Source organism: Ursus arctos, unplaced genomic scaffold (genome assembly GCF_023065955.2).
Source record: "Ursus arctos isolate Adak ecotype North America unplaced genomic scaffold, UrsArc2.0 scaffold_4, whole genome shotgun sequence".
Taxonomy (NCBI): Eukaryota; Metazoa; Chordata; class Mammalia; order Carnivora; family Ursidae; genus Ursus; species Ursus arctos.
In genome coordinates, this window is record NW_026623056.1 from 2371842 (window position 1) to 2398995 (window position 27154).

Consider the following 27154-nt stretch of genomic DNA (forward strand, 5'->3'; position numbering starts at 1 on the left):
TAAATGTTTACTGAGAACTGCATTAAGAATTAAGAAAAAAGAATTAAGGTGTTTAGATTAAAATCTTTTTCCTAATAATTCATTGATTTTGCCACCAAAATAACAACAGAAGCATAGCCAAGCACCAAAGATTTAAGACAAATCTTAAAACTGGGAAAATTCTATCAAGGGAAAATGTTATTTAATTTTGACAGTGGTATTTTTGAATCTTTGTCCAAATTTGTCACAAAAACTAAGTAGAGAGATCCACAGACACTGACAGTTTGGCATTAAGATACTGAGAATTCAACAATATAAAAGAAATTTTGTCTTGAAGAGTTGAGGAAGGATGTTGGTTTTTAAGAGAAAGCAACTGTATTTATTTCCTTTGTTAGGCTGAAAAATAAGCCTAATTATAAAGTGAGAGAGTAATATTAGTGACATATCTGTATTTTAAACAATGTATATTGGTATACATATTTAAAAACCATCAATTTTTAATAATTTCTACCATTTATAAAGTAATTTTCAGATTATAAAACATTTTTCACATGCTTTTAGTCCTCACAATTACTTTACATTAACTGTCATTCTAATCTAATGGAAAAGCGGGTTCTGAGATGATAAATGATTTGACCAAGAACACATAATGAAGAGGCCCAAGACTTGATCCTAATACTCTCAATCCAGATCTGATAATTCCACATTAAAAACAAACAAACAAAAAAAACAACAACTCAGTTTGAAGTAGAGACAAAGAACCTCAGCTCACCTACCCAAGAAAATACCCAGAAGTTATTCATTCACTGAATAAATGTATGTTTAGCATCTACTCTGTAAAAGATGCAGTGGGGGGTGATTAAGATGTGGTCCTAATCATTAAAACTTATCTGGGCCAGCCTGTGAAAGACCTAAGTGGTTTGAAAGATATAATCAAAGTCTGAGTATGCAGAGCTTCAAAAAGCTCTAATAAACTGTCCCATCTGAGAACTGCTTACTGTCCTTCCATAATCCCTACCAGTGAAGGGGAACTTGACATCTACGGAAACCGTTTAGTCCCATTTCTGGTAGCTCTAAACATGGAAAGTTTTTCCATTTTGGGGCTGTGAGCTGCTCCCTGAGCTCACAGGACCAAATCAATAAATAAAAATAAGAAGGCCTGGGGCGCCTGGGTGGCTAAGTCGTTAAGCGTCTGCCTTTGGTTCAGGGCGTGATCCCGGAGTTCTGGGATCCAGCCCCACATAGGGCTCTTCCGCTGGGAGCCAGCTTCTTCCTCTCCCACTCTCCCTGCCTGTGTTCCCTCTCTCGCTGCCTGTCAAATAAGTAAATAAAATCTTAAAAAAAAAAATAAGAAGGCCAATTCCTAAGTTTTATTCTATAGGGTAACAGAAAACCATTACCTGATCAGATCATTTATTTAAGCAGATTGCTTTGGTCATACTGTTAAGGATAGAATGGAGGAACATAAACTGATGGCAGGGGAAACTTAAGAGACTTAGTATAGTTATAAAAAGACCAACCGGACCTGAGCAAGTAGCAAGAGGAAGAAGGTAAGTATCAATTGTGACCCTGCTGTTTCTATTTAACTGGCCATTTGGTAATCTACTTTTCCACTTTAGAAATAAATTGTATATACTTTTTCATATTAAACTTGGAACAAAAAAGAGGGGCTGAAATGCAGGGATAGTAGTCAAAATGAAAATGATGGATACTGGATGCACAGTATAGACAGTAATTGAAGGTACCAGTATCAATGAAAAAAACAAAAAAACAAAAATAACCCCACAAGTGAGAAATAGCAGAATAGGGTCAACACCAGAACTGGAAGAGCTACCTCATGGGGTAACAGGAAAAAAAATTTTTTGTTTATTTAACAAATATTTATCCATTATCTATACAGAATTAGGCCTAAGACTAGCTACGGAGCAGTGAACAAGACAAGACAGTCTCTGACCTCATGAAGCTTATACTATGAAAGGAAAGCCAGAAAAATGAACAACTGTCAGTATCACAAGGGAGGAAGTCCAATGGGAGAATTGGGTGAGAGAACCAGCATCACAGAAACCAGGTGTTTCTAAGAGAAGGTGGCCCAAAGTTTTAAATGCTCCCAATCATGGACAATAACTTTTTAAAAATTGTTGGATTTCTTGATGAGGTCATGAATAATGCTGAAAGAGTAATGTCACTTGTATACTGGGGGAAAGAACTACCTACCTGTAGGAACTGAGACAGTGAGCTGGTGAAGAAAGGTGATCTCAGTAAAAAGGAGGTGAATTCCTAAACTAGGCTCAATTGGATTATTTTTGTCTTTTACTCTTTTGAACATGTATGTATCCCTGCATATATAAAGGCAGACAGAAGTGAATGGATCAGTAAAAGTAACCAGAGTCACTGAGAATTCCTGCTGGCACCTACCTATCTACCCACTAAACCTGTTCAAATACTTGATTTTTACCTTTTGTAAGTAGCGGCACTGAATTTTTTTTTAATTGTGTTGAATCAATAGTATTGTCCTACATCAGGAGTTTCACTTAAGATATTTATGATTCAAATTTAAGAAAAACCAAGCATATATATGTATTTCTTGCCTCTAAGACTAATTACAGTACTATCAGCTACCATTTGTCATCAAAAAGAAAAGTATTACAGGGGCGCCTGCGTGGCTCAATCAGTTAAGCATTTGCCTTGGGCTCAGGTCATGATCTCAGAGTCCTAGGATCAGCCCACATGGGGCTTCCTGCTCAGCGGGGAGTCTGCTTTTCTCTCCCCCCCCACCCCGCCCCTCCCCACTGCTCCTTTTCTTTCTCTCTCAAATAAATACAGTCTTTAAAAAAAAAAAAAAAAGAAAGTATTATAGCAATATTATGAGCTAAATAGGTATCTGTCCTACATCACACTTACCTACCATGGAAAGTGTTCCAAAGAACCAAGTTACAAGTGAACTTCTCAGAACACACATTAATCAACTGGGGCCACTCACAGTTTCATTAGTGTTTACATGAGATTAAAAATCAACAAATTCAATAAGGCTTTTTAAATATGCCAATTTTAGTTCAAGTTAAAATATGCTGTCATTCCTTCTACATGCTTCTTTATTTGAAATGGTTCAATGGACAACCTGCCATTACTCCAAGCAATAAAGAGCCTGTTAACCTAAAGAGCAAGGGTCAACTGAGCTGAGCAAGCGATTGAGGTCCTGCCCCTTTGAGAATGTTTCTTCCTTTCACCATGGGTGTTGCTCAGGCCCAGGGCAGCTGGGCAGCACACCACCAAAGTTTCAGTTCTCTAAGGGACACTGGCTTCTGAGGTGAGTGCTGGTCATGCACGCACAGCAAACTGAAGATTGGTAACTCCAAATCCCAAATCTGGAAAGGCCTTAAAAAGTCACCTCATCTACCATGTAGTACAGTAAAAACCACAGTCCAAAAAATGACTTGCCATGGTTATAATTGCTAAGTAATAATAAAAAATAAAAATTTAATGTGGGTATAGGGGCAACATGGCAAGAACTACTTAGTTTCCCATTTCCTATATGTTGCATCGGGGGAAAAGTTTTCATTTCAAAGTAAGCTTTGTTTCTCGAGGAGTTAGCATCACAACATTTTTAAAAAGCCAAACTATAGATGTGAATAACTTAAGACAAAACATAATACTTGTAAGCAACTTTTTCTTCAAAAACACCTTCTGTGATATGGTAATACCATACAAATGGAATATAAGCAACCGGTTCATTTATACTTCCCCCCCTTATTTCTCTGAATGTTCAAAATAGCACTGCTAATTTCTGACACAAGATGTGTTAAGTATTAAATTACTTCCTGCACTTAAGACCATTATTATTTGTTTAAAGTGAGGGGAAAACAAAAATAGGTTCCGCCATCTCACTGCCAAAGTCTTAGTCTTAGGAGCTTCTGTCCTGCCCTGCCCACAGAACCAAGAGGAGTCTGTTCGTTTAAAGAACTATACTTAGATATATCTCAAGGGTCAGAATCAGCATTTCCTGAGAGAGCCTCATTTTAATCCATCTGGGCAGGAGATAATTCTAGAGCTGAAGTTATTACTCACAAATATAAGGAGTGTCCACTGGTACTTGGTACTAAAATACCGCAGTTCTTGGGGAGAAAAAGAAAGCTCCTAAATAAATTCCACACTTAAAACATTTGTAGGCAGGTATATTTGTCTTGTTTTTCTTTATAGTCAAATCCAAAACTCAGCCCTCTCACCTGGTCTTAAATTCTTATAATTCCTTTAATTTCCCTCCTTAAAGGGGGAAAGATTGATTGATTGACTGACCGATTTTTATTGGACCCCCAACCTATTCATGAACATTTAGCTAAAAGAAGTTTATTCATTCTGCAGTAAGCAGAATTCACGCTTATGCTACCATCTATAAATATATTTCTTTTTCCCAACAGAGACATTAGTCAGTGTAGAAGGTACATAGTAGACAATAAATGTTTGTTGAATGAACAAATTAATAAGAGATGGGCAATTTATAAGTTGAATCAGTCTTGCTAATACTTTTCAAGTATCAAGCCTAGCAAAACAAAAACATAGAAATCTAATTATTTCTACTAACAAAATCGAATTTACCAGTCACATTTACCAGATTTTACTACTTCTTGCTATCCCAACCTCTTCCTAGTATGATAAGCTAAGAGAATATTAGCATCAGATGATTGCAACTGGAATCAGAATTCCAACAGAAATTTACATGAAAACCAAATAAAACTAAAGAAAAATAAAACAATCACAGATTATAAATTCTAATGTCTTTTATTTGGGCTGCTAGGATATCTTTTAGATCATGGGACAAAACCGGCATATAATTCAACAGTTCACAAAATTCTCAAAGTGCAAGAAATTTCCAACGTAGTTTAGCTTTGCTTTATACATCAAGATCCAAAAAGTTATCCAGCTTTCAGCAAAAACCAAAACTTTCGCTATGGGACAGGGTGCAGGAGTGGTGTGTAGTTTCCAAATGTTGGATGACTTAAGCCATCACAATCACTTCAGTCCTTATTAAAGATATTCTCAAGAGGACTCAATCAGAATCTCCAAGATGGGGTCCAGGATGCTGTATTTTTAGCAGACAACCCCGACGATTCTCATGAACAGGACAAGCTGGAAAACCACTGATATGGAAAGAACAGTGCCTAGAGAGTCAGAAAAACTAGCTGCCAAGGCCAGGCTCAGGGATTTGAGTAAAACTAAGTACCTGAGACAGGGGTTCTTTTTGGCTCTGACTTCGTGGAAGTTTCACTTAATCACTGGCCTTGTTTTCCCAACAGAAACAAAGAGGGAATAAAATTATATCACTTTAAAGGCTCTGGTATTCTAGGGGCGCCTGGGTGGCTCAGTCATTAAGCGTCTGCCTTCGGCTCAGGGCGTGATCCCAGCGTTCTGGGATTGAGCCCCACATCAGACTCTTCCACTGGGAGCCTGCTTCTTCCTCTCCCACTCCCCCTGCTTGTGTTCCCTCTCTCGCTGGCTGTCTCTCTCTCTGTCAAATGAATAAATAAAATCTTAAAAAAAAAAAAAGGGTCTGGTATTCTAAATTTCAGTGATATCAAATAAAATTTTATTACTGTGATCTACCACAGGTTCAAAAGTAATCTTATGGGAAACTAAAAATTTTTTTTATCAGATCACAAAAACTATTTACGAATTCTCATAGAAAGAGCCTCCCCAATAATGGGTTGATTGAAGGTTTCAAATACCTGACAACTCTTTGCGTTCTCTCAAGCACCTGGGATCGTGAATCATACCCATCAGGCTCCTAGAGAAAATAAATTTATTCTAAGGCTGTATAGCTCAGTCTGGCCATTTAGCACAGCTGAAAAGGTGAGCCTTTGATAATCACAACCTACCTTTTAGGGTCTTCTCACCTCAAAATGCTGTAGCCACTTTTAAATGAGACAAAATATTTAAAGGAGAAAGCTAGGAAAAAGGGACACAGAGGTATAGGGTTAAGTAGATCCTACTTAGACCAAAATAAGCTTAAAACCTTCAAGATATACCTACATCTCTCTCCTTCCTCTGCAAATTATATTTTCTATAATAAGGTCTTCCATATGTAGTTTTCTTTTTTAATAAGGTTATGTGGAACTCCACCTCCCTGAGAATGCACTACATGCATGCATAGTTCAGTTTTTACTGAATTTTGCATTTAGGGACATCTAGAAATAATCCCTTGTTAATGGTTAAATGTAACATATGACACTTTGCCACCCTATTTGTTTACATATATCAAACTTTTTTTCTAGAGATCTTCAAGATATCAGTGGAGAATTTGTGCACAGCTACGGGAAAAAAAAGCCTAGGCACTAAGGTCTGAAAACAAGGGCTCAAATTCTGCATACTGTCATTATAAACCATCTTATCTCTGAGCAAGGCACTTCACCTCTTCATGCTTTAGTTTCTTTCTTTAAATGGACAAAAACCAAGCAGCACACTTGAAAGAGATGTAGTTAGAATAAAAGATGAGGTGATTTCTAAATCAAACCATAAAACTTCTATATTAAATACCTGTAATTTACTAAGCACTGTGCTTTTGCACTTTTAAATAACTATTCGAAGAAACTACACATTCCACTATGAATTACCACTTCATTGGAAGGTCTAACCTCTCGATGAAATTTTTAAAGGCACCCTCTCCGTTGTAACACAATTTCCAGGTATCTGATACCACTAACGGCTGAAGGACTCCAGCTACGGTTTGTGAAAAAACAGGGTAAAAAAGATAAAGTCTTCCATATCTCTGTAAACATGATTGACCAAACAAGCATTTGCTAAGCTGTTAAGAAGTAACAGAAGTTCTAACTAAAACATCTGAAAGCTAAGATGGCTTTGAAAACAGGTAACACTAGCAAATTAGAACACAATGACCCATAAAGGAAAAATGCAAAATGTAGAAGTGCTCTAAATTTAACTCCGTTCCTTTATCATTCTTTGTTAATTCCCATATGCCTGTCACAGACAAGTGTTACTTTACTAATAAGCAGACTTGGTTCTAAACATACACTTACAAATTAGTCACTTAAAACTTATGATTTATTTTTCTATGGAGAAATAAAATTCTAAGAAACACTTCAAAATCCACAATGTTACCTAAAGGAAAATAGGAATAGCACTGCTTCCATTATACTTAGCTAACATTAATAGCACTGTCATTAGAGACCTGAGTAATAAGCACAATGATTCTAGAATCAGACTTAACCTAGATTCAATCCTAGACCTACCACTTGCTATATGGTGTGACCTGGGGCAAGTTACCTAACTTCTTTGTGCTACAGTCTTCTCATCTATGAAATGGGAGTAATAGTCTCTCTCTCTTAAGGCTGATGTGATGATTCACTAAGTTATTACAGATAAAATGTTTACAACAGTGCATGGCACACAGTAATTTTTCAATATTAGCTATTATAACTACACTGTAATCTAAGATGAAATATCAGATCTTTTTTCTAGAAATCAGGTCTCCTGCACAATCATCTAGCCAGGCAAATCAAGGATGCTTGAAAGCTAGATAAAGAAAGATAAGTGATTTTAAGCCTCTTTAAAACAGCAGAACTGTTGTTTTCAAAATAAGAGCTTTTTATCAAGAGAGATAAAACACACTAAAGTGTTCATTCATCCAATAAATGGATGAAGTCACTAGTACCAGCCCCTAGCCCCTCCTTCTCATAGGAGTTCTTTAAGCAACTCTCTCTCCACAGTTGGAAAACTATTGCTCTAGGACAAACAGGACACAAGCATTATAAACAAGCCATTATGAAGAACAAAGGGGGAATGAATGGTCCCAAAAGTAAGGTTAAGTGCTGGCAAAAGCCCTTCTGGGCCCAGATTTTTCCATAACTCAGTTCTAAGTCTCAATCTCTCACCAGTAAATTTACCCTTACTCTTGTCATATGCTTATGCATTTAAGAAATTTAAATGTTAAGACCCTAAAATTTTAAATTGAAAAGAGCCATTATATACTATTTCATCCCATCTCCAAATTTTACAACTTAGGAATGCCCACAGAAATTCACATGAAGAAACAAAACAGAACGGTGACAGACATTTCAAATATGCTACTGAGCTACCACAGCCTATTGTACAGGACATGTTAGTCTGCCAAGGGAACTACTTCTAGACTAACCTGCCCTGATCTTTACATCATCCATGGGTCAGTCTGCTTACAGCCAACCCCCAAATTCCACAGAGAGTGTTTGAAGACTGAGGCCAGCAGGAATGGGGCTCTGATTTAAAGTGGTACTAAGCACAAATATGTGGATCCTCAATTTGGTGCTGCCGAGACCTGTGACTCACTCACCTTAAAAGTTAACCACATCATGTCAGTGTATGCACTTGCATATTTTGGAGAGCATAGTTTCTTGTGGGGGAGGGGGAGTATTGTTTCTTAATACAGAAGTCTATAAAATGGACAAGAATTAAGTTTTTCTACACACAGACAGTACAGAGCACCAGGTATGCTCTCAAATTTGAAACAAGGACCTGAGTTTCAATTTTTGCTCAACTGGGTGTTATCATTTAAGTTATTCATCTCTCTTTCTATACTGAGAAATTAATGAAAATATTGAAGTACTCGCCTTACATGGTTATTAAGAGTACTAAACACATATGAAGCAGTTAATACAGTGGCTGACACACAATAAGCACTTAATTAATATTGTTACATTTTATTTATTTATTTGACAGAGAGACAGCACTTGCGCAAGCAGGGGGAGAGGGAGAAGAGAAGCAGGTTCCCTGATGAGCAGAGATTGGGATGACACAGGACTCGATCCCACGACCATGGTTGGGATCATGACCTGAGCTGAAGAGAGACGCTTAACTGACTAAGCCACCCAGGCGCCCCTGTTACTGATGTTTTAGACAGAATTCTATGAACCTGACATAGCAACAAGTTTGGAACTAGGGTGAGGCAAACCAGAACACTTTGAGCACAAAACTTAGCTCTGACTTGTATGACACAGAGTAAGTGCCTCCTTAAATTTTGTACCCTAGGCCCCTCATTTACCTCACACAGGTCCACACCTGCACAGCACACACAATGACAACCTTCTTATTGGTATCACAATGTCATAAAGGTCACTTTACATAGTGTATTAAAAATTTTTTTTTCTCCTCCATTTGCCAAAATGGAGGCATAAAATACCTGGACCACCAGAAAAAAAGTTGCATATCGTCCAAAGCAAGCTACATAGCTTTAGAATACTTAAAAGAATTTGGCTAATAAGTGAATTTTTAAAATTATCTGCTAAGCCTATGTTAAAATTACTTTTTATTCTCTTCTTGTAAATAGATCAACTTTAGTAGAGAAAACTGGCCCAGAAGCACACCGGGTAGCAGACTGAAATAAAGATATAATCAAAGACCTCAAGATAATTCATAAAAGGGCACAACCTACATAGGATAATAAATAGCTGACAACAAAATCAAAGGGCTCGTTACCACCGAATTACCTGCTAGGAAATGGGAACAATAAAAGTAACAACAACCGGCTTCTAAGATATTTCTGCACAAGTAATTCAGGGGAAAATAGTTGTGACAATTCTCAATTTTTTCCTATTACAATGCCTAAACTTTTGTTAAATCCTAGGCTGAACAAAATTTAAATGAAAACATGTTGTAGGGCAGAAAACAAATTCAACCCCTTGAATACGTTCATCTTTTGTTATAAGTTTTTAACCTAGTGGCTCATCAATCAAATAATGCTCAACTGAGTAGCCATTAAGTGTCTGAGGTACATCCATTTTCCTTTTTATTGGTATTTGTGATCCATTTTAATTTCTCCAATATAATGTTAAAGCTTTCCTTTAAAGTCCCTTAGAAATTCAACTAAACTTAAACCTTCATACTGTCCCTATGTTCTCTATGCTTGAATGTACAATTTAAAGAGCCTGCACCACATGGGTTAGGGCTACGTGTTCTGTATCACTTTCAATCTTAGATACCTACCATTAATCTTAATGACTCTTAATTGCCTAAGGTCCTCTACCAAATGCAGTATGTATTTTCTTTACCTTACTTTACAAAATTTCTTTGCACCAAAACACTGCCACAAGGCACTCAAATGTTGATAAAATTGTTAGCTCCAGATAACAAATTCACTGGGTCATTTGTTTAAAACCAAGTGCTAATAAGGACAAGGTTTTATCTTGATGATAGCATTTAACTTCACTTTTAGCTCCTAACTATTCTCAAATACAAATGCTATTAGTAGCATACACACACACAAAAATGAGGATATCTGCTTGTATATATAGTTCCTCTTGTAGCCTTCCTTTTAAAACTGTAACTTTTTAAGGAGACACACCAAAATTAAAATAGGACCCCAGAAATCTGGAGTTTTGACAACAATGCCAGAATGCCAATTTTATTATGGATAAAGACATCCAGAAAGCATATATATTTCTGAATAAGAGACCACAGCAAAATTCAAAGTTCTTTGGAATTAAATTAATTAAACCTTGCAACACTGTGAACTGGTATAGGGAGCAGTTGCAGCCTAGAGGCCAGGTCTGACTCATCTACCATTCCCAACTGGCTTTTGTGGTGGTAACCTTATATAAGTCTAAGACAGCAGCAGGGGTGTAACATCTTAGGATTTTGTCATTCCTTAACTCCAATCTCCATTGGAGTTCCAGGTCATCCTGAAGACAGGATGGTTGAATGAGGCAGGAAGGCATGTTTCAGTACCAGAGACTGATGGTAAGTTAGAGAAACTAATTTTTTTCCCTTTTTATCAGCTCTCACCCAAAATTATCAAATGAACCGATGCATACAAAAGTACTTAATATGTAAGTAAGGGGGTAAAAGAGGTCAAAAGATAAAAAAAAAAAAAAAATCAGAAAAAAAATATATTAGAAAGGCTAACTGCCCATGTAACAGTCTTCCCATCCCCTGCCCCTTCTACCCACTAAATGATAAACACATTAAAGAGAAGTTTTATTTCTTTCTCCATTTCCTAGTAGCTAGTGCAGTACTTTGCATAGTCAGTCTAAGTCAGCAAGTGTTAGGTGGAGATGTGGTGATGAAAAGTCAGAAAGTCCATGCCCCTGAGGGTGGTGCAGTCTTGCAGGGAGGAAGAACAATAAAGAAACACAACACGTCAAGCTGCCACTTTGCATAACTCCTCGAGCACACCTGTCTCATGTTATACATATACTTTCCGCACACAAGTTCAACACGCATGCTTAAAATTTTTTGAAGGAAACAAAAAAAGAGAGAGAACTATTGAAATCCATAGGTGATCATAATTCCATTCCATGCACATAAGCCCCAGAATGAAAGACAGGATAGACATGGATCTGCTATTCCCCCGGCCAGACTTAGAGACACAGTACTTCTCACTATGAGCAGCTCACCACACTATGATTCCTGTGTTATACGTATTTCTTTTCCAACATGGCTCTGAATAACAAGTCAAATGCTTCACCTACTACTCAAAGGAAAAGTAATTCTATCCCAGTGCTAAAGGAAAACTGGCTGGGTGAAAGTTATGTTAGTCTCCAATGTGCTAACCCCCTACAAGATTTTCTCTAGTAAGTTTAAATATAAGAAATTTTTGCCTGCCATAGTGACCTTAGCATCTAATATAAAAGTTCTCTGTAACCGCAACTCTAAATCTAACGGCCCTCCAATAGAGCTCAATCATTACATCATTTTTACCGCAATGATTTAAAATATTAAATTCTCTCTCTTGAGTGAGGCAGCCTGGATTCAAATCCTAATTCCAAGCGATTACTGGTTATATAACCTTGGGCAAGTCGCTTAAACTTTCTGTACTTTAATTTCTCCCATTTAAATTGGGGATAATAGTGCCTTTACCTCATAGGACTGTTGCAAGGATTACATGAAATCATGTGGCATGCTTAGTATGATGCCTGGCACTGAGTTACTGCTCAATAAATGCTATCAGATTATATTCCAGCTCATCCTAAATATTTAGGGTAATTTCACACATACTATATACTCAATAAATATCTGACAAATGAATAAACCAAAGTATTATTAAGCAATCTATACTTACTTCTCGTAAACTTATTTCCAAGGGACGGGCCTCAGTAAACAGTAGTGACTACCATTTAATACGCTGCACTGCTGTTACCCAATAATTCATAAGCTTGCTGATAAAATCCTTTTTTCTTTCTTTTAAATAGCAACAATTAATTGATTCTAAGCAATCACAGAAAAGTAAGATTAAGACTGAACAGATTCAACTCACTTTTTGGGTAATTAAAAAAAAAAGGTTATTCAAAAATATAAGGGTGATTTTGAAAAATAAGACTGTAATACTACACTACACCAAAGATGCAATTAATTTTGTAGATAAAATTTAAAAACTGAATTTTTCATTTCTACAAAAATGGACCACCAAACTACATTTTTTACCTTTCTGCAAATACATTATTTCTAAATGCTGCAATACAGGTGTTTTCATTGGTTACACTGGGTGTGCCCCCAAAAAATCAGTATCTAAGACTACAACTTTCTGTAACATTTCAAATGCAGTAATATATACAAAAAAAAAAAAATCACACTACTTAACTTCTAAATCTCCTTTACAGTTTATTTACCATGAAATTAGCTTAAAACCCTTAGTAATACTACCTATTATAATGACCCTAACAATCCAAAAACATGTAAGAAGCAGTACTTCAGATTTATTCTCCACATACTGGTTATACTAGGTAAATATGAATTTCTTGGATAAAAAATATCATAAAAAAATAAAAAATAACATAAAAACTGACTTTTTAAAAAAAAGTAAGTTTAGGACTTATCAAAGACTTACACTTATTAATAAAAACTAGGAGCGTTATCAAATTTTAAAGCCAAATACTAGCAATCATTTTTTGACAATCTCTCATGGGAGAGAGAATTGGTAAATTCATGAAAGCATATAAGGTTACAGCAACTCAGAGCTGTTCAATTTATTCTATGCGATTATTATAGTATCGCAAAGGATTATTGAACTTGTTTTCACAACCAAAATCTGACACAAATTTATCCCTGAAATTTGGTTTGCATGTTTTTAAAATAATGATCATTTTACTCTCATAAGTATCTAAGTTTAAAGCAAACAAGGCATTACCTTAAGACCCAGTGAAATATGAAAACCTTCAAGAGCCCAAAATATAAGCTCCTTTGAAACAAGCATGACTCCATTTTACAAAGTCACCTTGTCTAAAGCAGATGATATTAAAAGTAAAATTCAAAATTACATACCATGGTTAAAAAACAAAATGAAACAACAACAACAAAAAGCATGGATTCTGTTCAGGACAAAAATGAGATCACATTAGGGAAGCACAGAATCCATTAAAAGTTTGTTTCCTCCACATCTGTATTTTGTTATAATGAATGTTGCTTGCAAAAAGCAGGACAGTGATAAGGTCTCCAAAATGCTCTGTTACACACAAAGTTTGCTGTAACAGAAAATGACTCCTTTGTCATTTCCCTATAGAAAACAATCTATCCTGATTTCAGAGACCTCCAAAAAGAACAAACATCTTTCTACAATTTATATTCTAAAACTTCTGTCATAACTCCTTTCATCTAAGGGTGTAAAGCAAGTCTGTTTTTGTATTTCTGTCCCCAGCACAGTGCTGGAGGCACTGCGCATTAATGCACTCATTCATTCAATCATTTACTCACTCATTCATCAAGTATTTACTGAAAACTTACTTTCTTCCAGATACTGCCTAAGTAGTGAGGTAAGGCACAAGACAAATGAGGGGGTCCTACCTAGGCAGCTTATCGTCTAGTGAGAGAGACAGACATTTAAGAAGTAAGTAAAGAAATAATTAAGTTCCTATTGTGATGATGTTACAAAGATGTACAAAGCTGGTGAAGATACACTGGGAACTTAGTATTCTAAGTTCTAGTTTTAGGAAGGAAGGGTCAAAGAAGGTCAGGAAAGGTTCCCCTGAGGAATGACATTTAAACTGAGATCTGCAAATTAACTCGGAGTTTGTCAGATTTAGGAAGGGAAGGGAGAGCAGTCCTGCAGGAAGATGGAACATGTACAAAGGTTCCCAAGTCAGGAAGGAACTTATGTATGTAGTAATTGAAAGGTGCAGTAAATAAGAAAGGTTGGGAATAAGTATGGAGAGCTGGAAAGAAGGCAAGGATAAACTGTCAGCATTAAAAAGAATATAAAGAGAATTTGAATATTTAAGTAATTTTAAGTCCTTATCTCATGTAAAATAAATCATTTTAGGAACTGAGTCTTTATTCTATAATAGTAAACTCTACAGTCAGAAGACCTGGATTATGCCTTAATCCCACCAGTCACTAGTTTCACGACCTTACACTTAACCGATCTGAATTTCATTCTCTGTGTAAACAGGTACTCAATTATTTTACCTACTGGGAATGCAATGATAATAGAGTCCTGTTCTCATGACCTTCTACCCTCAAAGATATGGGAGACATCCCAAATCCTGTAAGAGATGATGTCCAAAAGCTGACACAAGGCTTCTGCAAAACCAAAAATGAGAACAAATGTGGATACCGGTGAAGTGAAAAGTGTTATAAAAATACAAGTATACACATAACTCTGGGAACCCTAAATTCTTCATTGTGCAGAGATCCAAAATGACCACAGTACACCAGCATGTGACTGAAAGATGATAAATACAATAAAAACCCTACTCCATCATTGCAATATAGGTGAAATATCAAAACTATAATGGGCCTCAGATATGAAGAGTAATGATAGAACTGAAGCCAGGACAAAAACTACACACTGAACAAGTGCATTAAATTAATTTTACTTATTTCCAAATTTTCCTAACTTTTTTTTTTTTAAAGATTTTATTTGTTTATTTGACAGAGATAGAGACAGCCAGCGAGAGAGGGAACACAAGCAGGGAGAGTGGGAGAGGAAGAAGCAGGCTCATAGCGGAGGAGCCTGATGTGGGGCTCGATCCCATAACGCCGGGATCACGCCCTGAGCCGAAGGCAGACGCTCAATGACTGCGCCACCCAGGCGTCCCCAAATTTTCCTAACTTTTAATTCAAAAGCTCATTCCATAACCTCAGAGCTGCATGCCAAAAGTTAGAGAACTCACTTCACACTTCCCCCAACAAAAAAGGAAATGCCTACACTGACATCTAGAAAACACATTAACACTCTTGCTTTACTATCACTAACTCATGTTCAGTTTACACTCTATATAAACTACCATTTCCTTCTATAATACAGCATGGAGCCAGTTAACCCCACATAATTTTCTGTTTGTTTAGTTGGTCTTCCTTCCTTGTGTACTGCATTACTCATAGTGCTATGTTACTCCTATACTTCCTACTTCATTCTATAATATCATATCTCTATTCTATTTTAAAGGTTATATTAATTTCCAGACCATCTTAACTTCAATCATAGCGGAACAATATACAATATATGATCCTAAAAAGCGTTTTTGCATTCAAAAGTTAAACACTTAATATTTGCAGAGTACATTCAAAAAGCAGCATATTTCAATGGTTTAATTCTATTAAAGATCCAGTAATATTCATGAGCTATAAATGGTCACACTAACAATTATAAAGGATAAGACCGTTACAAGGATACTACTTTCTGCTTAATATAAATATAAACGTCCGATTTTTCCATGGATGAATTAAAAGTCATTTATAATGCTAAGAAAAATAAAATAGCACTTGATGATTTTACACACACACACACACACACTGGAGACAAGAAAATGAGGGGAAAAATAAATAGAAATCAATAAAAACGTGATGTTACTTCTAAGAATAACTTCTTTTCTAGTAATGAGCACAGTAAACTCTCTTGATGCTACATTACTTGTAAAAAGTGTAAAATACGTTTTGTGAAAGAATTCCTATAATACTGTTGTCAGTTTTACAAAATCGGAGTAAAAACCGTCAGTCCTGAGGTAGGGAGGAAAAGAAATATCTTTTAAATGTAAGGAAGGGATATATTTTTTGACATTCTCCTATCTCATTATCTACCGTTTGAAATGGTGGTACAGTCTGTCACTGAGTATACCCGTAGTAAGTAGGCTGAAACTCATTCTTATTTTTCCAAAAAGTTAGTGTGTGTTCCGGTTTTACTGAGGAATTTCTCCCAACTCAAAAAACTCTTTACCTTACAAAGGGCTTCTCAGAAATACATGAAATGCATTACTTTGCAATTTCCCCCACTCACTTCACAAAACCACCAACCTCCCTACTCTTTCTTTCTGGTGCTGCAGCCCTGATTCAGAAACTGGATTACAACTGTATCAGATTCAGATCAGTCCCTACGTGTGTGACCTTGGGCACGTCACTTATTCCCTCAGTTTCTCATCAGCATCCGAAAACAGTGTCTTTGAAAACAGAACGGGTGTAAAGATACCCTTGGAATTACACCTAACAGGGTTAAGGTTTTCTGCTTAGAGGCAAAATTACCTCCTTAGAAGGGCCACATCATGAAACTGGAACTGAATCCGTAGATCTCTGTCAACATTTGACTCTTCCTTTACAGTTCTCCTCTTCGTTCAAAGGGCATAACCTGAGTCACCCCAAGAGCAGACTCCCAAGCGCCCCTTCCCTTCTCCACTCCTTCCCTATCCTACTTCTAAAGCAGGGGGAAAACAGCAGCCACATCTCCCCGCCCCAAGCCACACCTTCAGAGGACCCCACCCCAGGCACATCCGCCCTCTCCCTTCTCCAGGGGCACCAGAGGCCAACCTCGTCCTTCCCCTCCCGCCCCCACCTAGAGGAGACTTCCTGGAGGCGTTCAGGCCCGAGCAGGGCAGGCAGCCTTTACAAACCCGCTTTACGCCACTCGCGTAGGGTAACCTCGCTTACGCCCATAGGGCCCCGTTCCCAGCCCCGTCCGCTCCGCCTGCCAGAACCAAGCCCGAGTGCCTCAGCCACGGCCCCTGTGTGACCCCAGACCTCTTCTGCTCAGCTCGGGGCTACAGGGACCGGGACAGAAGAGCCACACCTTACCGGCAACTGAGGCACTGACTTCACTTCCCACCTTTGGAGCCCTCCTCAACTCCCGGATCAATTCACTCCGGCGACGCCGGAAGGACCCGAGAGGAACCAGGCGTTGTCCGGAATCCTGCCCAGCCGTAGTCGCGCAGGGGCCTATGGGGACTCGTAGTCCCGCTCGCCGGCGTCGTCGGCAATTCCTGCACAAGCAAGACTACAATTCCCGGCAGGCTGTGCGGTAGAGCCTAAGGCGATGGGTGGGGACACCTCTAGCCAATAGTAAGAGAGTTCCCTGCCTTTGCGGGAGGAGGTGAGACCGAGAGAGAGGGTGTTCGAAAGGAGGAGGAAGGGAGGGGTCAGTTCTCACCTGCACCAATCAGGGTGCTGGGTCGGCCCTGCAGGCGACTCACCCATTGTGGGGGCGGGCTAGCAGAGCAGAGGAAGGAAGGGGGTTGGGGGGAGAGCTTGAGGCGTGTAACGTGGGGCGGCTGAGCTGTGGACGCTGCACCAGGGGGAGGAAGCATCGGGGGAATCGCCGGCGTAGAGGGAGGGAGCGGTGTGGGGATGCGTCCTGGCCGGAGGAGCGGCTTCCCCGAAAGCGGACAAGCCCCAGGCACACCAGGCGGCCAGACCTGAGGGTCGTCGGGAAGGGATAGTGTGAGCCTGGGTTTCTGGGGGAGGCTCCCGGGCGGGGCAGGAGGCAGTTCCAGGTGTGAGGCCACTGACTGAGGAGAAAGGAGTCCCCAGGGAAAAGGAAGCGGCGGAACAGCCGCAGAAGTGCAGGGAGCGGGAAGGTACTAGGGCAGCAGCTTCCCGCCGCCACCAGCCGGGGCAGCAGCCGGAACAGCAGGGGGAGGAGCAACAGCTGCCGAATTCGCCAACTAGAGGAGGGGGAGGCGGAGCTTGGGTCCCTGTAGCCGCCGGAGGCGCAGTCTGGACTCTAGTTTCCCGGGAGAGACGAGAGCAGAAACACGAGCGGAGCGGAGCGGAGCGCAGTCCTCCGAGCATCAGCTCCAGCATCCCGCCAGGGGTTGCAGGTGTGTGGGAGGTAAGCGTGGGTGCCTCTTCTGGGCGTCCTCACACTGCCTGGGAGAAAGCGTCTTCCAATAGGAATTCTGTCAAGGCACAGCTAGATAGAGTCTCTGACTCGGGTTAGGGAACTGGTGCGAACCCTTTTAGATGAAAGATGTACATTTTGGACTTTGTAGGGGGGAAAAAAGCAAAGGGTGGCTTGATTCTGGGTATAAAGGGCGTGGTTAGTGTTTTGGGTGTAAGTTATACCATTAAAACTATTCAGGGAGATCTTGAGATTGTGGGAAACCCTGCTAATTGAGGATAAGGTGGATGATATCTGGATAGGTGCGTAGCTGGTAAAAAAAAGAAAAATTTTGTCATTAATATAGAATTACTTCAGAACTCTTTTACTAGGAAAATAACTTTGCATTCTTCTTCAGTGTCTACCCTGTACGTTGTTTTATCAGATTGTCCTGCTACCGACCTGTTTTCCAGGGTGGTTTACTGCAGGTTTCTAAAATTGAAAGAGATTTGTATTAAGGAAGCAAATGCAGGCAGGAATAATCAAGATGACTAGACCTATCAGAAGTATAACTTTGCCGGTAATAATGTAAAAACGTTTTAACGGATGGATACTTAGCTTTCCTGCCAGTGGCTCTAGAATATTGGAACAAAGACCAGGACTCAGCTTACAGTGGGAACATATGGTGTACTTCATTGCTGCTGCTTATTCTCTCATTTGGGTCTGGTAATATTTGTACATTAAAAAAAACTAAAGTATAAGAAAAACTGTGAGGATCTTTTCTGTTTAGGGAGTATGTGCCAAATGATTACCCTTAGTATGTGTTGTGATAGATTTAGGCTTAAAACACATGTAATAGTATCATAAAATAATAATTTATTCTTGGTATTAAACCATGTGCAATTTATTTGAATGTTATTAAATACCTGTGGATGAAAACATGTTTTCATACTAGGTGAAGGTGAAAGTCCCACCTCCCTTTGTGTAACTGTCACAAAATCGCAGCCTTCTTTTTAGAAAAGTATGTAAATAGCTATTTTCCTAGTCATTTTCTTTTTGTTACAGAGGTCTTTCAGATTACATGGCTTTTAATCATAGTAGCATATTGCAGCACATTTTGCTCTGAAGTGCTTTCATTGTGACAATTGTGTATTCCAGGGTCTGGGCGAATAATCTGTATTTTTTTTTTTTTTAACTAGAATCAATACAATGGGGTAATTACCTTCTATTTTCTTGTTTTCATGCTTTTCTCATTTACTTAGGGTTTTTGGATTTTATTTTTGTAACACACACAAAATTCCTTTTAGAAAAGAAATGCCCAGAAGGAATTCTCTTCATAGATTAAAGTTCTATCCTACTGAGTGCTACTACTGATAAGCCTAAATGACTTACCAGTGTATTTACTCCTCCCCTCCAGCACCCCCTGCCACATTCTTACAGAGAAATATATAGATGGACAGATCTTAGAACAACAGCTGCTTTTAGACTGTCCTCAGGCAGATCAGGTATTAGAAGCAGCAGAGAGTTTAGAATAAAGAAAAAGCAACAGTAGCCACTAAACTTAGCCATGGTAAAGATCCGAGTTTATCTTTACTATGTCACCAGAGAGTCTGTTAATCCACATAGCCAATGAGATCCTACGTAAATGATTTTAGGAGGAAAAAAGTGGGTACTGGAGCATAGTGAGGCTTGGAAAAGATTGTGTTTACCCTTGTTGTTTGTGATTAAGTGGATTGTTCAGAGTTAGAGTCTTAGAATCTTTCTTAGACTCTGCCACTGATTGATTTTGTGAAATTGAATACTTGCTGTCACTAATTTATTTACCCCATGTAATAATAATTACTAATAATATTGGCAATGAAGTTCTTTCACAGCCTTTATTAAAAGATCTTTTGAAAGTGTTTGGTTGGGAATCAGTTAATAATCAAATAAATGGAGTAGAAAAAAATATCAAAACAGTTGAAATTCAGATGTACTTTGAATCCCAACTATTTCTAGGTCTTCTGCTGTGAGGTATCGTAAAGGATAGAATCTCACTAGAAGTGGATGATACTTTGTGGTATTAAAGTACTGGATTTTTTGCCTGCTTCCAAGATTTGGATCCTCTTTAATTTGTCAATGAAAGAGATTGGGTTCCTGTATCATTTGGGAGTAAGAGCATGTTTTTATACGGGAGAAAATCATTAGCAATATATAGTACTTAGGTATTTGTTACCTTGAACTCGTCTCAAGAGATTTTAAATTGGTGTTCATATTAAATCTCAGATAACCTGAAGACTTCTTGACTATATGTTACTGGTGTTAAGATGATTCTTTCTTTATGTGACAGCTTATACTTTTATGTAAAGCACTACTTAGGTTAAAAGCATATTATTTATTCTGCCCTTGATTTTTACCATTTGTGTATGGCTATTATTGAGCATATGATATGAGAAAGAAAAACCAATGGAGTGCAGAATGTCTCTCTGGAATGGACAATGCTCTGGGGATCACTGTTCTTTTGCCAAAAGACTTGGTTAATTTCAAATTATGATATATTTTGAACTTTTTTTTATTCAAAATTCTGACTCGAAGCTTATTGAGTGAAAATAATTGAGTAGCGTGGATTTCTCCTTCTAACAGGATTCACTGATGCATGCAGCACAAAGAGTGAGACTTTTGTTCAAGATCAAATGTTTTTGGTGTTTTGGTAGGGTGATTTATAGAGGGGGATAGATATAAAAAATACTATTTGATAAGCAGTTTGAGAAACTGTCCTTATCAGGAGAGAAAAGAGATTTGATCTATTCTGTTAAATGCCTGTGAGTGGTTCCATGACCTTTTTCCCCCAATCGTTTCTAGAAGCCTAATACCCATAGTGGGAGACAGTACTTTCCTATATTGTCATTTTAAACTGGAGTCAGAATGACATTAATTCATTAGATTTTGAGGAATCATGGGTTATTAAAGCAAAGCAAAAAAGATCCTCTGTGTATACGTTCCCTTCTAAGTGAATGAGTTATTTGGATATAATATTAAAAAGAAGTAAAAACCTAAAAGGTGTTTCCCCCTTCATAACAGAGATCCTTGAACCAGACACTAAAGATGAGCAAGAAACCTCTTTCCCCCTTTTTACAGCAAACTTCTAAGGTTAAATACTGCTTTGGGGGATCAGGATTAATTATTATACAAAGGTAAGGATTTGTTTTTGTTTTGTGTTCAATCTTCTAATGTTTTCAAAATTTAGTCCTTAAAGTTCGATAAATGTGTTTTAAGTAACTAGATTTTTAGCTACTGGAGACTACATACTTCTTTCCTATCTCCTGCTTGTTCTGAGTATCCTGTGTCACGCTCAGCATAAAGAAGTGGCCCTATAACCACTTACAGATTTAGAACTAGTGACTAAGACTTTTTTCATGTACACATTGAGACATTTTGCATTTTGATACACAGAGTTAAGTTGACCTCACAGGATAATTCCTATACATTAGGCTTTCTGAGAATGTCTTTGTGCCGATTGGCCTTTGCAAAAGTATCCATTGGGCCCAATTTCATTTAGATTGTGTGGGCGGCAAAGACTGATCTACAATTTTGTGTGCCAACATTTCTAAATTCATACCAGAGATAGGAAATATGGATGAGGGGAAAATGCTGTCCCACTGGTAGCAAACAAGGTCGGCATTTTCTAGCCAGAAAAGCCTATGGCTCAACACCGTTTTACCTAAGTAAGATACCTTTGTTGAAGCTTATTCATGAAACACATATTTCATTCCATAAAAACTAAATTTTGTTCTTCCATTTTTCTAATCATTTCTTTAAAAAAAAAAACACAAGAAAAGAAGTCAGACTGTGTTTAAGCACATGTGGAGCTGGGCATTTATTGTCTTTTGCATTCAACCTTCCAGAAACGAATTAATCTAATTAGTGTTAGAATGAAGAATTCAACTGTGATTTTCCTTTCATTATTATAAGACCTGGAGAAGTTAATTACAAATACTTTTTTAGTACTAAATTTAATAATAGCAGATATTTAACTGTCTTTGCTTTGCTTTTTAACATCTTTCCAGCATGCAAATAGATACAGATTGGCTTAGAATTGATAATTGATTAACCTTCCTTCTTCATGTTCCTTTGGCATTGCTCTTCATGCTTAGCATTGTGCCTTGTATAGGGTTAGCTGAGTTCATAACTGTCTTCCTCACCAGATGCTTAGTAACTTCAGAACTGAATTTCATTTACCTTTCTATTTAAAAGCCTTATATAACATATAACTTGATAACAATTTGTTTAAATATTTGGCAACCTATAATGAAACATCATTTTACATTTTTCACAAACAAGTACAACTAGAAAAGTGAATTTTTCTTAGGCATCTGTTTTAGCACCAAATGCAGCCCTCTGCCCACAACAATTGCTTATATTGAGCTAAATATAAATATTGGTGTCTACTGTTGACTTTGTGAATGAATAGAACAAATATTGCTATTAATTGCAACCTTGCATATGAATGTAAATTCATATGAATAATAAATTTATTAATTGTATGCCTTTTGGAATTTGGTCTCTCTTTGCCTTTAAAATTTTGCTGACTTAAAGATGTACTTTTAAGTAAGATTCCCCACACATTCATACACACACTTTCTATGACTTTTTTTTCTCCTGGACAAAGAAATAGAGAAAAACAGATAAATGTAATATGCGGCCTTAACTTAACTAAAATTTAACTGGTCTTTGATGTTCAGTTTTTTAGTGAAATGGTTACATTGGGAGGCCTGATTCAGGCTTGTTAAACCTAAATAATACAGGTATTTGTCATCTTTGAGTGAGCATGGGGAAGGGATGAATTCTGAGATTGCATTAACAGTGTTCAGTGCTAGCTTTCTATACATCATTAACTGCTGAAGCGTACATGGTACCTCCAGCTCCAGCCACTGCTTCAAGACCTCCTTCTGCTTCTGCCTAGGAAAGGAGCCTTCTGAGCTCCTCACAGCTCCTAACTTAGTGTGGGAAGGAAGGCAGATGGAATTTATTTTGATTTAATAATCCCATTTTCCTAAGTGTACCGTTTTTCTCAGATATATCTCATACCAGAGTTCTCAATAACAATAACTCAAGTGTCACAAAGTGATAACTATTGCACAGTCTAGCAACTTAATGAGAACCTAACAACTTGAAGCCCATTTCCCTTGTAGCATCTTGACTTCTTTTGAATGGGCCCAAAACAGCTCACTGCAATACTTTTGATATGTTGCCCATATCGAATTGCTTCTGTCATTTTTTTTTTGATGACCTAAATTTTGCTTTGAAAAACTGACTAGTTTTATTTGAGGTCTTTAGCCCTCTGTCACTTGAAGAGTTAATAAACTTTATTTTTTCCACCTTTTAATAGTGTGCTATAAACACGGTATTATGATGTATAATTTTGCCTTTCATTTAATTGTTTGTACTTCACAATGCAATCTAAAATCATTGAAGCAATTAATGTTTTTTAGATACAGTCAGCCTTCCAGTTAAGAAACCTGTACAAAGTATTCTAATTTGCTTACAGATATTAAATTACTTGTTCTATGTTCAAAGCAGATTAAATTATATTTTTATTTTTTTAATTTTTTTTATTTTTAAAGATTTTATTTATTTATTCGACAGAGATAGAGACAGCCAGTGAGAGAGGGAACACAAGCAGGGGGAGTGGGAGAGGAAGAAGCAGGCTCATAGCAGAGGAGCCTGATGTGGGGCTCGATCCCATAACGCCGGGATCACGCCCTGAGCCGAAGGCAGATGCTTAACCGCTGTGCCACCCAGGTGCCCCAAAATTATATTTTATATCATAAGTCATTTGATGTATAATACTGGATAAATTTTGATAATACCAGTATCCTTACAGCCACATAACAAGGGTATAATTTTTGTTTTTACTAAATCAGGGAACTTTAAAAAATTATATTAAAAATAAAATGCTAATAACCTGAAATTATAAAGGCCTAATAATAACTATTCATTTTTTTTACTGTAACAGATTTAGCTAATAATTACTAATATAAAGTTAAACATTTTCAAGAACAAGAAATGTTACTATCAAGATTATCTGAAAAAGCAAATTCTTACTCATATGGCCCAAAAGTAATTGACAATTTAAAAAAACAGTTTTATAGTACATATCAATTAGAAATGCTTTCAGCTTCAAGTTTTATGTACAATAACATAAGACAATAGGGATTTATTATTCGAGAACAAGAAGTCTTGAAGCAGGTGTTTACTTTTTGTTTAGAGGCTCAGTGTTGTAAGGGTTTTGTCCTCATGCTTTTTCTCCTGCTGGCTGCAAGATGGATATTCCTGCTGATCCAGATACCATATTCTAGTTCAGGGCAGGAAGAATGGAATGGCTGTACGTCTTGAGTGTTTCTCTTTTAATCAGGAAATAAGAGCTTTCCCAACATGCTCCTCCTGCAAATGTTTACTGTGGACCTGCTGGCCCCTAGCATGTAGATGGCCCTAGCTTATTTAAGAGAAGCTGAGGTATTAAGAACTTTTGGCCTTCATGGTGGATAAAGCAGGGAAATAGTGGTTTGAGAATGATTTGGGGGTAACCAGTTGATAGTTTCAGCTGTTGTCTGATAATTAAAACAATGTTAACTTTAAATTGTATTTCTTCTCATTCTAACTGACTCTGCTTTATGTTTTATTTGTTGTTTTCCCCCAGGTTAGAAAATGCTAACCTTCTTATACCCAAGTTTTCATTTCTGTGACTACCAAACTTCAAGTCTCTGGGCAAAGGCATTCGTCAGAGACTGACAGTATCTCTGGTTGAAGGTCATCTGGCCCATACCACATTTAACACTTGTCTTATAATTTTTATTACAGACATAATAACACCTGAAAGGATGCTTCTGTCTATTTTAAACTACTTTAAACCTCAAGGTGTCAGAGAATCTCCATGTAGCCTGCATTTGAGAACAAATGAAAGAACAAGTAATTATTAGATTCTTTTTACAGAAGATTTGTTTAGCTGCCTGAAAAAGCAAAATAAGCCATTGTTTCATAGAGAGGAGCTCATTCTAAAAAATTTTAATCCTGGAAAATGGTGTTATTACTCGTTTCTAAAATGTGAAAAATGTTATCAACATCCATATAGTAATTAATACCTAAATTTTGACTAATTCTTACAAGGAAGAATCTTTGACTTATAGTTTTGATAAACTCTGATTCCTTGAGGTTAAGAAAGTCTGAGGAAAAAGTGGAAACTAAGAAAATGTTAACAAATACATAGTTTTTCTACATAAAAAACCCTCATAATCAAAGATGTTGACCATAGAATCTTGGTTATATTACAATTGTCTACTTTTCCATATCAGCATCTTGTTTTTCAATTTTTACATTTTTATCATGTGATTTCAGGTGGGTGGTTTTATCAAAATTCTACAATACAGTGATAGGTAGATTTCTAAGCTACTTTTACAATCCGTAGTGTGGGGTTGGTGCCTTAGATACAACAAAAGGTATAAAGTCACTTACTCCTTGGCATAATCTTGGCTTTGAGGAAGAAGTAGGGCAGTGTGATGTGTTGGTTAAGAGCACAGGGTGGCACACTATGGCCTGCAGGCACACTACTTTTTTGGTAAATCAGGTTTTATTGAAACACAGCTATGCCCATCATTTACATATTATGAAGATTGCTTTCTTGATACAACAGCAGAGTTGAGTCATTGTGACAAAGACCATATGGCCCAGAGCCTAAACTTTTTCCTATCTGGCCCTTTTAAAAAAGTTTGTCAACCATTAGTTAAGAATGTGGGCTCTGGGGGCGCCTGGGTCTTAAGCGTCTGCCTTCGGCTCAGGGCGTGATCCTGGCGTTACGGGATTGAGCCCCACATCAGTCTCCTCTGCTAGGAGCCTGCTTCTTCCTCTCCCCCTCTCCCTGCTTGTGTTCCCTCTCTCGCTGGCTGTCTCTGTCAACTAAATAAATAAAATCTTTAAAAAAAAAAAAAAAAAGAATGTGGGCTCTGCAGTCAAACAAAACTGGGTTCAAATTTGGTTTTGTAATCTGTAACTTGACTCAAAGGCTATTTATGTTGATATAATGAGATTTCACACAAAGTGCATTGCAGAATACCTGGCCTGTTCATAAATGTTACTTTATTACATATTAGATTTCATTGTTATGATTTATTATTTTCTGTGAACTGTAACTTTTAATTCAAATGAAAACTAAAACCTCTAAATTTAAGTACTCCCTACTGCTAAAATAAATGTTCAGGAAACTGGGAAGGGTGTCATCTAATTGTAAAACATTTTCAAGTGTTGCACAAAATATGGTATAGGTACAATGAGATCAGTGTAAAAGTGAAACAACCTCAATGTATGGAAAAGTAAAGCCCAAACTTTAAAACACAATTAAGAGTGAATAGCATATTGAATATTGTAGGAAGCCATGACAGTCAATTAAAAAAGAAGTTAAGAATTTAGAAAAAAATGATATTTAGAAGTGAATATACTAAAGAGGAGACCAGTCTTACAGAAATATAAGATTATTAGGGAACACTATGAACAATTATATGGTATTAATTATATAACCTAGGAGAAATGGGCAAATTGTACTAAAACACAAGCTACCAAAACAGAAAAAGAAAGAAAATATGAATATATACTCAGAAATCCTCAACAAAATACTAGCAAATCAAATCTGGCAACAAATAAAAATTATATACCATGATAAGTGGGGATTTATTCCAGGAATGCAAGGTTGGTTTAACATGAAAATCCTTCAGTATGATGTACCATATCAGTAGAATAAAAGGCACATGATCATCTCAATAGACACAAAAACACTTGACAAAATTCAACTCATTTTCATGATGAAAACATTCAAAAAATTAAGAATAGAAAAGAATCTCCTCACCTGATAAAGGACATATACAAAAACCCAACAGCTAACATCATTCTTAATGGTGAAAGACTAAATATTTTACTTCAAAATCAGGAATAAGAAGGATGTTTGCACGCACCCTTTATTCAGCATTGTGCTAGAGGTTCTAGCCAGCACAGTTGGGCAAGAAAAAGAAATAAAAAACATCCAGATTGGAAAGGTAGGAGTAAATCCATCTTTATTCACAGATGAGATGATCTTGTATATAGACAACCCTAAAAACTCCATACACACACACAAACACACACAAAACTACAACTATTAAGTTCAGCAAT

The 27154-nt window shown here is 37.3% G+C and overlaps 2 protein-coding genes across 7 annotated transcripts in view; one reads left to right on the forward strand and one right to left on the reverse strand.

The window, feature by feature from the left end:
- PDCD10 (programmed cell death 10) overlaps positions 1 to 17082 on the reverse strand; it is a 43456-nt gene extending 26374 nt beyond the window's left edge. For 2 of the 5 annotated variants that reach the window (XM_026499137.4, XM_026499129.4), the window contains exons 1-2: positions 16957 to 17069; positions 16411 to 16493 (exon numbers count right to left, since the gene is read on the reverse strand). The gene's annotated coding sequence lies outside the window, so the exon portion shown is untranslated. Of the gene's footprint in view, positions 1 to 5699; positions 5754 to 16410; positions 16494 to 16956 lie in introns of those variants that run through there. The other 3 variants (XM_026499120.4, XM_044384250.3, XM_044384247.3) reach the window with 3 other exon arrangements.
- Positions 17083 to 17541: 459 nt separating this feature from the next.
- SERPINI1 (serpin family I member 1) overlaps positions 17542 to 27154 on the forward strand; it is a 69077-nt gene continuing 59464 nt past the window's right edge. The window contains exon 1 of one of the 2 annotated variants that reach the window (XM_026499099.4): positions 17542 to 17989. The gene's annotated coding sequence lies outside the window, so the exon portion shown is untranslated. The remainder of the gene's footprint in view (positions 17990 to 27154) is intronic. The other variant, XM_057306757.1, reaches the window with a different exon arrangement.